Source organism: Homarus americanus, unplaced genomic scaffold (assembly GCF_018991925.1).
Source record: "Homarus americanus isolate GMGI-L3 unplaced genomic scaffold, GMGI_Hamer_2.0 scaffold32335, whole genome shotgun sequence".
In the NCBI taxonomy this organism is placed as follows: domain Eukaryota; kingdom Metazoa; phylum Arthropoda; class Malacostraca; order Decapoda; family Nephropidae; genus Homarus; species Homarus americanus.
In genome coordinates this window covers 54,037-66,454 of record NW_024734028.1, presented here as the reverse complement: position 1 = coordinate 66,454, position 12,418 = coordinate 54,037, and the positions used below count along the sequence as shown (strand labels likewise).

Below are 12,418 nucleotides of genomic sequence, written 5' to 3'. Positions count from 1 at the left end.
TTGTTGTAGTTGTTGTGGTTGCTGTTGTTGTGGCTGTTGTTGTTGCAGCAGTTGTGGTGTTTTGCTGTAGTTGCTGTGGTTGTTTGCTGTTGTTGTTGTTGTGGTAGTTGCTGTGTGTGGCTTGTTGTGGCTGTTGTTGTGGCAGTTGTTTGGCTGTTGTTGTGGTAGTTGTTGTGGTTGCAGTTGTTGTGGCTGTTGGGTTGTTGTGGTTGTTGTGGTTGTGGCGTTTGGTTGTTTGCTGCAGTTGTTGTGTGTTGCGTGGTGTTGTTGTGAGGTTGTTGCTGTGGTGGTTGCTGTGGTTGCTGTTGTGGTAGTTGCTGTGGCTGTTGTTGTAGTTGTTGTTGTGTGAGTTGCTTTGTTGTGGTTGCTGTGGTTGTTGTTGTTGGTAGTTGTTGTGGTTGTTGTTGTAGCTGTTGTGGTTGTTGTTGTTGTTGTGGTTGTTGTTGCTTGTAGTTGTTGTGGTTGTTGTTGCTGTGAAGTTGTTGTTGCTTGGTGGGTTGTTGTGGTTGCTGGTTGTTGAGTTGTTTCTGTATTGCTTGTGGTTGTTGTGTGCTGTTGGTAGTTGTTGTTGTGTGCTGTTGTTTGAGTTGTTGTGGCTGTTGTTGTGGTTGTTGTTGTAGCTTGTTGTGGCTGTTGTTGTTGTAGTTGCTGTGGCTGTTGTTGTTGTAGTTGTTGCGGTTGTTGTTGTGGTGTTGTTGTTGTAGTTGCTGTGCTTGTTGTTGTAGTTGTGGTTGTTGCGATTGTAGTGATGGATGTGGCTGTTGTTTTGATTGTTGTTAGTGTTGTTGACTCTTGTTGTGGTTGTTGTTGTTGTTGGTGTGGTTGTTGTAATTGTTACATGGATTGTGTTGGGCGTATGATGCGAGGTACTTAACACACACACATCACAACAAACATACATACACACACACATACACACAAAGGGAATACCTATGACGTAAATATTTTAAATGTCGATATTTCATTCTTCTTTCATTTCATCCTTCATTTCATTCACTTACTTCACCATATCTACCTTCTATCTTCACCCCCACCAAAAAAATAAATTCAAAATAATGATAAATACAAAAAAAAACAGACGTATATTAATACAGGAAATTCAAGTTATATATACTTTTTCCTCACACACATTATACATGTTGCCTCTGAATTGTTCCTTTGGTGTTTAAAATAATAATAAAAAAAAACACATCTCATTTTGGATTTTGTTTCTGTAATTAATTTGGGAGGGTGTGGGGAGGGGGAGGGGAGGTGAGGGAGGGAGGGGTGGGAGGTAGGAGGTAGGGGTGAGGGAGGGAGGGGGGGGGGGGTGAGGTGGGGGAGGGGGTGGAGGGAGGGGGTGGAGGTGGGGAGGTGAGGGAGGGAGGGGGTGGGGTGGGGAGGTGGGGAGGGAGGGAGGGGGTGAGGGGAGGGAGGGGAGGGAGGGGGGTGGGAGGGGGGAGGTGGGAGGGAGGGGGTGGGAGGGGAGGTGAGGGGAGGGAGGTGAGGTGGGAGGTGAGGGGAGGGAGGGGTGGGAGGTGGGGAGGGAGGGGAGGGAGGGGTGAGGGGGGGAGGTGGGAGGGGAGGGAGGGGGTGAGGTGGGGGAGGTGAGGGGAGGAGGGAGGGGGGGTGGGGAGGGGGGAGGTGGAGGGGAGGGGGGGGGAGGTGGGGAGGGGTGAGGGGAGGGAGGGGGTGAGGTGGGAGGTGAGGGAGGGAGAGGGTGGAGGTGGGGAGGTGAGGGAGGGAGAGGGGAGGGGTGGGGGAGGTGAGGGAGGGAGGGGGGGTGAGGTGGGAGGTGGGAGGGAGGGAGAGGGTGGGAGGTGGGGAGGTGGGAGGGGAGGGAGAGGGTGAGGGAGGAAGGGGGTGGAGGAAGGGCGTAGAGGGGAGGGGTCGTAAGGGTAAAAGTTAGAGGGAGAGAGAGAGAACTGAGAGAGAAACGAGAGATAGACAAAAAGATAGAGAGAGAAAACGATGCAGAGACAGAAAAGAAAGGACAAACAGACGGATATACAGATAGAGGGACACACACACACACACACACACACACACACACGCTCACACTCACACACACACACACACACACACACACACACACACACACAATAACTAAATAAATAAAACAAAGAAAAGGAAGAGAGACACAGATATAGAACTAGTAAGAGAGAGAAAAGGAGAGAGAGAGAGAGAGAGAGAGAGATATTGCAGTTAAAAGTTCAGATTAACTCGTGCAATGGTAAAGGGAACAGGAGCAGAAATGGATGGACATGGGAGGACACGGAGAGACATGGGAAACGATAAGCTGCAAGGTAACTGATATATACAGGTGATGAATATTGCAGAGGAGATACATCCAACAGTCTCTCTCTCTCTCTCTCCTTTCACAGTTTTCCTTCACTCTTCTTCTTTCCCGTTCTCACTCTCTCTCCTCTCTTTTTTTCCTCTTCCTCTTCCTCTCCCTCTCACAAGGTAAACTCTCTATCGCCTCCCGTCCACTAAATCACTAAAGTTTTAAGTAATCCTGGCACCATTACTGCCTATCTATCATTCAATCTGCCATCCATTCACGAGCCATAACTCATCCATTCACGAGCCATAAATCATCCATTCACGAGCCATAAATCATCCATTCGAACCTGTATTCGTTGTCCATCTGTACCATCAGCTATCTATCCATCTTCCATTCATCCATCCACCTACCAGCCATCCATCAGCCATCAATTATTTCATCAATCATCCGTCAACTATCTATTCATAATCCCTTCATCCATCAGCCATTCCTCAATTAATCATCCACCAATATCCTCCATCAATCATCAACCATACATCAGTTCATCCACAAAACATCCATCAATCACCCATCAACCATCTATCATTCATCCATCAATCACCCATCAACCATCTATCATTCATCCATCAATCACCCATCAACCATCTATCATTCATCCATCAATCATTCTATCACAAATTGCCAATTCCTAAAAAAAAAAAAAAATATATATATATACTAAAAAAATCCATTAAGACGATTACTTAAAAATAAAGGTGTCTGTTATTGGTTGTTTACTTGTATACATAAACAAGACATAACATTTAACTTTTACAAATGTTTATTTTTTTTAAAGTATTGATCACAAGTGTCAAATTGGTTCGTGTGTTTTCGTTTTCGTAGTGATTTTGTTTAAAGGAAATAGACTCGACAAAATAATATCCTCTGTAGAATGATCAAACTTGGTGGGGTTACAACTGTGGCATAGCGCGGGTCGTCGTGTTTGTGGAGTCCGTGGCTTTTCTGGCGTCCGTGGCGTCTCAACGTCATCCTCCTTGTATACCTGTTGTACGCTTCAGTCCTTTAAATCATAACACTGTCACGTTGTTCCAAGAGTTCACGATCCTTACTCCAGAAAAAAAGTTGGCCCTGATAATTTTTCTGGACTTGTGGCTTCTTTAACCTCAAGTGACATCCAGTAGGGCGAGCAGTCACTAGTTCCTGGTACAGTATTAACATTCGGCTTAGTAATGTTCGTCGAGGTGTTATATAAACTTCTCTTTGCCTGTCTGTTGTATATAAGCTGCAGGGGTTCTAATCTCCCTGGGTATAACGGAGGTGTCTGAGTGCAGTCTCTAGCATATCTCGGGGACCAGACGGGGAAGGAGGAAGGGAAGGGATGGGAGGATGAATAGAATGAAGGGAGGAAGGAAGGAATGGAAGAAAGGAAGGGGGGAAGGGAGGGAGAGAGGGGGGAGAAAGGAGGAAAAGGGAGAATTTGAGGGGAGGAATAAGGGAAGGAAGGAAAGAAGAAAGAGAAGGAATGGCAAAAGGATTAAATAAAAGAAGGGAACGAAGAAATGAAGGAAAAATAATAGAGAAATAAACCAAAATATATAAATAACACCCAAACCCTAAAACTGAACAACAATAACCAATAACCAAACTTGTAAATCACTAAAAAAAAAAAAAAAAATCCTGAGTGGTCAAGAGGATCACAATGGTGGATAAACTCTGTCCTGAATTGACGGCAACGAGCATCATGTGTACATTGTCTTCTACCACCTGCTCCCACTCTCAGCTGGTTGATAGTGCAACTCTTACAGCTGGTTGATTGGGACTCAGGTGGTTAACTGGCACTCTCTCATGTGGTTGGCTTTCTCTCGCTCTCTCTCTCTGTCTCTCTCTCTCCCTCTCTCTCGTTTACCTCCATCGCCTCACCACTTTATAAATATTATGTTAAAAATAACCTTTTCGCTTCTCTTCTCCATGAGGTCATTTTACACACATTCATCGCCTCAAGTAAACAGTGGGGTGAGGTGGGTGGGGGTGTGAGGTGAGTAGAGGGGGGGTGGATGGGGGTAGGTGAGTGGGTAGGTGGGAAGTGGATGAACCGGGTGGGTTAGTTTACTACAAAGTGGATAAGGTGGGTAGGTGGAGTGTTTATTGGATAAAGTGTGCACAAAAGTATGGGCGTGATGTGGGGTTGGTGCTTGGCGTGGTGTGGGCGTGGGATAGGTGTGATGTGGGTGTGGTGTGGGCGTAGTGTGGGCGTGATGTGGGCGTGGTGAGGGCACAGAGGAGAATGAGAACATCCCTCATTGACCGTAATCTGTCTTCAGCTCGTCGAGTCGAGAGGCATTGGAAGCGTCCCCTTCATCCTCCTCCACCTCCTCTCTTTCTTTTTTCATTCCTCCTCTCTTCGCTTCCTTCCCTCTGCAATTCTTCCTAATCCTTCTTCTCTTCCTCCTCTTTTTTCTCCTTCTCCTTGTGTAGGTGTGACATAGAGGACAAAGGTGTTAAGGGAGATTAGAGGACAAAGGGTGTTAAGGGAAGGTATAGAGGACAAAGGGTGTTAAGGGAGGACATAGGAGGACAAGAAAAGGCATGATGAAAGGGAGCAAGTTAAGGGAAGACATAGAGGACAAAGGGTGGGGGAAGGCATAGAGGACAAAGGTGTTAAGGGAGACAGAGGACAAAGGGTGTTAAGGGAAGACATAGAGGGACAAAGGTGAGTCTAGCAGAGGACAAAGAGGGGAAGACATAGAGGACAAAGGGTGTTAAGGGAGGACAGAAGACAGAGCATGAGGGGAGGGATAGAGGACAAAGGGTGTTAAGGGAAGGCATAGAGAAGTTTAAGGGGAGACATAGAAGACAGAGAGGTTTAGGGAGGACATAGAGGACAAAGGGTGTAAATAGAGGACGTAAGGGAAGGGATGAGACCAGCTCCACTCTGCTATTGGTCATTTTCTAATGGAGTCAGGAATAAAAAAAATAAAAACCTGCTTCTGTACACCGTCTGGGAGAGAGAGAGAGAGAGAGAGAGAGAGAGAGAGAGAGAGAGAGAGAGAGAGAGAGAGAGAGAGAGAGAATTATGACGCACATACACTATAGATAAAATACACACACACACACACACACACACACACACACACACACACATTACCTTGTGGTTCATCAGGCGATAAGATGAAGGTAAATCACGATTGATGGTGGGGAAGAGAGAGGAAGGAGGGAGGGGATGGATTGAGGGAAGGAAGAAGGAAGGAGAGAGAAGGAAAGTGAGAGAAGGGGGGGGAGAAGCTACCTGGCAAAGTGAATTATAAAGGTAGGGAGAGAGAGGGGGGGAGGTGGGGAGAGGAGGACGGGAAAGGAATAAGAAAGAAGGGTAAGATTGGGAGGGGAGACAGAGAGGAAGGGAGAAGACGGAAGAAAAGGAGTAAGGAGAGTAAGGAGGAGGATAGAAGGGAAGAAGACGAAGGGGGAGGAGAAAAGAACATGGATATTGTGTTAATTTCATGGGTCTCTCTCTCTCTCTCTCTCTCTCTCTCTCTCTTTCTTCCTCTCTCTCTCTCTCTCTCTCTCTCTCCTCTCTCCTATATTTTTCTATTCGATCTTCCTCCTCTATTACTCGTTCTTCTCATCCCTCTCTTCCTCGTTCTCCTCCTCCTCCTCCTCTCTCCCTATCCACGCTTCTCTTCATTATATCCTTCCTCCTCTCATCTCACTTCTCTATTAATCTTCTTCATATACCCCTTTCTCTTCCCCTCTTGCCTCTCTCACTCTGTCTCTCCCCTCACCCAGTGTCTCTTTCTCTCCTCACCTAGTCTCTCTCCCCTCACCTATGTCGTCTCCAATCGCCTATGGGGAAGAGAGAGAAGAGAGAGAGAGAGAGAGAGAGAGATGGGGGCTAGACTCTGTTTCCCAACATAGTAATTTACGTAATGGTTCCCTACTTCAGAATTAGTACTCCATTGTGTCTACCTGTGTCCACCTGCCCCTCCACCTGTGTCCACCTGTCCCTCCACCTGTGTCCACCTGTCCCTCACCTGTGTACCTGTCCCTCCCTGTGTCCACCTGTCCCTCCACCTGTGTCCACTTGTGTCCACCTGTATCCACCTGTGTCCACCTGTCCCTCTACCTGTGTCCACCTGTGTCCACCTGTCCCTCCTGTGTCCACCTGTCCCTCTACCTGTGTCCACCTGTCCCTCTGCTGTCCACCTGTCCCTCCACCTGTGTCCACTGTATCACCTGTGTCCACCTGTCCCTCTCCCTGTGTCCACCTGTGTCCCTCCTGTCCACTTGTGCCACCTGCTATCCACCTGTGTCCACCTGTCCCTCTCTACCTATGTCCACTTGTGTCCCTGTATCCACCTGTCCCTCATCTGTGTCCACCTGTATCCACCTGTGTCCCCTGTGTCCCTGTGTCCTGCTCCTCCTGTGTCCTGTCCCCATCTGTGTCCACCTGTGTCCACTGTCACTTGTGTCCACCTGTATCCTGTGTCCACCTGTCCCTCTCCTGTGTCCACCTGTCCCTCACCTGTCCACTTGTGTCCACCTGTATCCACCTGTCCCACCTGTCCCTCTACCTATGTCCACTTGTGTCCACCTGTATCACCTGTCCCTCTATCTGTGTCCTGTATCCACCTGTCCACCTGCTCCTCACCTGTGTCCACCTGTGTCCCACCTGTCCCTCTACCTGTGTCCACCTGTCCCTCTATCTGTGTCCACCTGTGTCCACCTGTCCCTCTACCTGTGTCCCACCTGTGTCCACCTGCCCCTCTGCCTGTGTCCACCTGCCTCTCTACCTGTGTCCACTTTTGTCCACCTGTATCCACCTGTGTCCACCTGTCCCTCTACCTGTGTCCTGTGTCCACCTGCTCCTCTGCCTGTGTCCACCTGCCTCTCTACCTGTGTCCACTTTTGTCCACCTGTATCCACCTGTGTCCACCTGCTCCTCTGCCTGTGTCCACCTGCCTCTCTACCTGTGTCCACCTGTTCCTCCACCTGTGTCCACCTGTGTCCACCTGCCCCTCTACCTGTGTCCACCTATTTCTCCACCTGGCAGAGCTGGAAGTGGATGCCAGGCGTTAGTGACCGCTTGTGCTGGCAGGACAAAGATGAGAAGGAAGAACATTAAATGAAAAAAAATGAAAGAAAGTACAAAAGGAAGAGAATTCAATGATAAAATGAAAGAAATCGAGAAAGAAGAAAGATAAATGGCTCAAAGGACTACAACAAAATATACAGAGACAGATAAGGGGTAAATCCGCACCATCCTCGGGGCCAGACGGAAAGACCCATTGGGCTTCGAAACCTTTTCCGAACCCGGTATCTAATGCTTCACCTACCTGCCTAATGAACCCCTGGAGGCTAAGTAACGTCTCATTCTCTCCCTCTCCCTCCCTTCTCCCTCCCTCTCTCCTCCCTCTCTCCCTCCCCACTGTCCCTCCTACTGTACCTCCTCCTGTACCTCCTCCTCTCCCCCCTCTCTCACCCCTCTCCCTCCCTTCAGCTCCTCTACCTCCCACCCTCTTTCTCCACCTCCTCAGAAGTGGATTCGATCGACAAGAAAGATTTCACTAATTAGAAAAGCCCTTTAATTAATTCTAGTAATTAAATAAGCAGGGATTAATTGATTCATTCATTTTGGTGATGATTAGAGAGAGAGACGTGTTAAAGGCTTGTGTATTGCTGTAGGGACTTCTTGGTTAGTGGGGTGAGAGGGAGGTGGTAAGAATGAGGTGGGTGGGGAGTGAAGGGAGGTGGAGGTGGGGTGGGGAGGAGGTGGGTAGAGAATTGAGAGAGAGGTGGGTGGGGGTGAAGAGAGGGTGGGTGGGTTGAGGGAAGGGATGGGTGGGGTGAGAAGGAGGTGAGATGGAGGTGTGAAGAAGAATGGGAGGTGAAAAGAGAGTGAGAATTAGAGAGAGCGAGGAAAAGTGAGAGAGGGAGGGACATGGTGTGTTATTGTTGGTGAGCATCGGAGAGGAGGAGATGATGGATTATGGGGAACACACACACACACACACACACACACACACACACACACACACACACACACACACACACACACACACACACACACAGAGTATCCAGAATTTATATACACCAACGTGCTCTATGTAATTTTTTCAAATAATTCATATTTATTGGACCTTAAAAGCCAATTACACTGCTCTCATTGTGTCAGCTAGCATGATGTTGCTTGTTTGAACGGTGACCTGTGACCTTATCTCTCTCTCTCTCTCTCTCTCTCTCTCTCTCTCTCTCTCTCTCTCTCTCTCTCTCTCTGTCTCTCTCTCTCTCTGTGTGTGTGTCTGTGTGTCTGGTACAATCAAGATGGAGTTTACTGTCATGAAGTTATATTCTGGGCAAGAAGTGATCTGAGAAGGAGGAGGTGGAGGAGGAGGAGGGGAAGGAAGAGGAGGTGGATGAGGAGGAGGGGAAGGAGGAGGAGGAAAAGGAGGAAGAAGAAACAAGATGAAGAAGAATGAAGAATATTTATAATGAATAGAGAGAAAATTAATAGCATCATCATCATCTTCTTCATTATTATTATTATTATTATTATTATTATTATTATTATTATTATTATTATTATTATTATTATTATCTTCATCAATGCGTTAGTCAGCCCTATATCAGCTTCTTCTGACTGACTGACTGACAATGTTTTATCAGCGTGAGAGAGATTTTTCTATAAATACGTCTCTCCATCTGCGCTGCCGGGAGTATGGCAACTGTTTGGATATTAGTTTATAAAAGATTACAATAATTCGAAAAACAAATATATTCATTCATAAACCGGTGTAAAAAAAATTGGGGAAGGGGGGGCATATTGCCATTACGTGTAAACAGTTGTAAATCATTGACGTGGCGTTGTAAATTATAACAAGTTTACTATCACACTGTTGTAAATCATCATTATCTTCTTATCTCTCAAACTTGTGTATATTATCGACATCCTTCCCTCCCCCCTGTCTCTCTCTCCCCTCCTCCTGTCTCTCTCCCCTCCTCCTGTTTCTCTCCCTCCCTCCCTCCCTCCATCACGGACCAAGTTGACATGTCTCAGTTCCCTCCTACTGACGTGATGAAGATATAGAAGGTACCCTCCCTCCCTCCCTCCTTCTCCTTCTCTCTCCCTCCCATTTGTTTGATACACGCGTTATCCCCTCTGGCCCTGGCGGTAAAATATAGACGATGGTTATATACGTGTCTGTTTGTCTGTCATTTTTTTTTCTCTCTCTGTCTGTATTTCTGTCCGTTTGTTTGCCTGTAATCATAACTTCTCTGGGAGCCGATTGTGTCTTCATGTGTGTGTGTGTGTGTGTGTGTGTGTGTGTGTGTGTGTGTGTGTGTGTGTGTGTGTGTGTGTGTGTGTGTGTGTGTGTGTGTGTGGCATTGGCCTGGAGTGCAGGGTCTTAATGTTAAGTGTTCGTGTTTCACCGGATAAGGTAAATTTAACACTAGGAACCTTTGAAATCTTTACTCGATACTCAGGTAAGTGACAGCAAGCAACAACATCAACAAAAACAACAACAAAAACAACAACAACAACAACAAAAACAACAACAAAAACAACAACAACAACAATAATAATAAAGAAGAAACAAAATGATTACTACCCGTCCATCTGTCCGCCCGTCTGTCTGTCTGTCCGTCCGGGTATATTGTGAATGCTGTGACCGGACTAGAAGGAATTAATGGCCCGTTTAATCTCTTCTTTTTCTTCCTCCTCTCCTTTTTTCTCTTTCTCTCCTCCTTCCCCTCCTTACCCGCCTCCTACTCTTCCTCCTGTTCCTCCTCCCATCATCTTCTTCCTTCTCCTCCTACTCTTTCACTTCTCTGTCTTTAGTCTTGTCTTCCTTCCTCTTCACCTCTTCCCTCCACTCTACCTCCCCTCTCTTTTTTCTCCTTTTCTCCTCTCCTCTACACCTCCTCCTCCTCCTCCTCCTCCTCCTCCTCCTACTCCTCCTCTTCCTCCTCACCTTCCTCTTCGTCTTCCTCCTCCTCTTCTAATCACCTGTCTTCCTCTCTCCTCTATACCCTCACTTCTACTCGCCACAAAACTCATTATCATTAGCGCTCCTGCCCATTCCCTCATTCATCATATATTCTTTTCGCCTCCAGTCCAGAGACGGTATATCTTAGTCTCCTATGTCCGTCACACGTCTTCCTATACCTGTCACCTGTCTCCTATGTCCGTCACACGTCTCCTGGTACCCGTCACCTGTCACCTATATGTCCGTCACACGTCTCCTATACCCGTCACCTGTCTCCTATGTCCGTCACACGTCTCCTATACCCGTCATCTGTCCCCTATGTCCGTCACACGTCTCCTATACCCGTCAGAAGGTCTCCTATGTCCACCACACGTTACGGTATATGTCCCTCTTCCCCGGGCGACGTGACTGATAGGTTAAATCCCTTCTGTGATGTTATAGCTGCCTGAGATGAGTTGACCTTGTGTGTGTGTGTGTGTGTGTGTGTGTGTGTGTGTGTGTGTGTGTGTGTGTGTAGTCAGTAATGTATATCTCTCTCTTCTCTTCAGGTGCGAGAGTTACCTGTCGTGACGTCATCGATCTGATCTGTACAACACAGGTAAGTGAGGGAAATACTGTCACCTTAATTAGCGAGATATATTATGCACGTTGGATAAAATGTTGGACAAATGTTGGAGAAATTGTTGGACAAGCTGTTGGGAAAATACTTTATATACCCTATTTGCGTCGATACACCAAGACTAATAACAGAGAAAGAAGGACGTGTTCAGAGACTCGAGTCCAAATCAGTTTCGGATTCTAAATTCACAGGAAAAAACTAACTTAAGTTTACTAATGTCTTATTCATTCACAAATTCTGAGTCTCACTTCCTCTCAAAAATCAGATGTAAACAAACCGCCACCATTACAGCATTCAAGAGAAACGAACTTAAAACGTATTTTACCTTAATAGCATGACAAAGTTCACTGTAAATACGTATATAAACAGTATAATTACACAGAGAATTGAGTAACAAGTTTTAAAAGATGGTTTAGACAACGTATTCAAGTAGACAGAGGGAGAGAGAATGTTTTTAGTGCAAGGGAACAGTTACAGAAGAGAATCTGTCCAACTCGGTGACGCGCCTAAAAAAAATGTCTTCAGATTACCGTAATATATTTCTCCTTGCCAGTGTTGGAGCGTTAATCGGTGTTTTATTAGGCCTAGAGTGGGCTGTTTCTCTTGGGGTGTTGTGACTAGTGTTGAAGCGTTAACCGGTGTTGTTTAGGGTTTGTGTTGTGAGCAATGGTGGATGGGGTGTAGATGCTTTAGGGGAAGGAAGGAAGGAGGGAAGAAAGGAAAAGGGAAAGGAACACACAAACAAACAAAGGAAGGAAGGAGGGAAGAATGGAAGGAGAAAAGAAAGAAAGAAAAAGGAAGGAAGGAAGGAGAGGTAGTGATTAGAGACGGAAAGAGATATATTGTGGGGAGGGGAGAAAGAGAGAGAGAGAGAAAGAGAGAGAGAGAGAAAGAGAGAGAGAGAGAAAGAGAGTGAAAAGGGGAGTAGAAGATAAAAAAAAATATGAAGAAAGAAGGGGAGAGGTATAAGAAGAGATAGAGAAAGGAAAACATAGAAGGGAAGGGAGATGAAGGGAAGGGCAATGAAAAGAGAAATAGAGAGCAAGAAATGAAAGTATAGAAAAATAATAAGAAAGAAAGATTAAAAAACAGAGAAAGAATGAGAAAGGAATAGGAGGGGGAGAAGAAAGGAGAGGGGGAGAACGAGGAAGAAGAGAATGAAAAAAACGAGGAAAAGGAGTAGGAAGAGGAGGAGGATGAGATAAAAGAGGAATAAAATAGCAAAAAATATAGAGGGCAAGGAGAGCAAATCTAAGAACAAAAGAAACAGAAGAAGAAGGGATAGAGGGAAGAGGAGGACGAGGAAACGATATAAAAGAAGAAAAGGAAGAGAAAACAGAGATGGTGAAGGGAGAAAGGTCACCTCAGCGTGATGAATAATGTAAAACAAACTTTCCAGGATACAAGGGGGGGCGCCCAATAAACTTTAGTCCCGGTGTTCTGCCTTGGGTAAATCCGGATCTGTGTATGTAAACAAACTCTTCCTCTGCCTTCCCACCCCTTCGGTACAGTGACTGATGTTAAACAAGTCCCACGAACGCTATCACGAAC

At 46.3% G+C, this 12,418-nt stretch overlaps 1 long non-coding RNA gene across 1 annotated transcript in view; it reads left to right on the top strand.

Moving 5' to 3' along the window:
- LOC121870129 overlaps nucleotides 1–11,598 on the top strand; it is a 73,537-nt gene extending 61,939 nt beyond the window's left edge. The window contains exon 3 of the long non-coding RNA XR_006089652.1: nucleotides 10,797–11,598. This is a non-coding gene — a long non-coding RNA (uncharacterized LOC121870129). The remainder of the gene's footprint in view (nucleotides 1–10,796) is intronic.
- The last annotated feature ends 820 nt before the right edge of the window (nucleotides 11,599–12,418 follow it).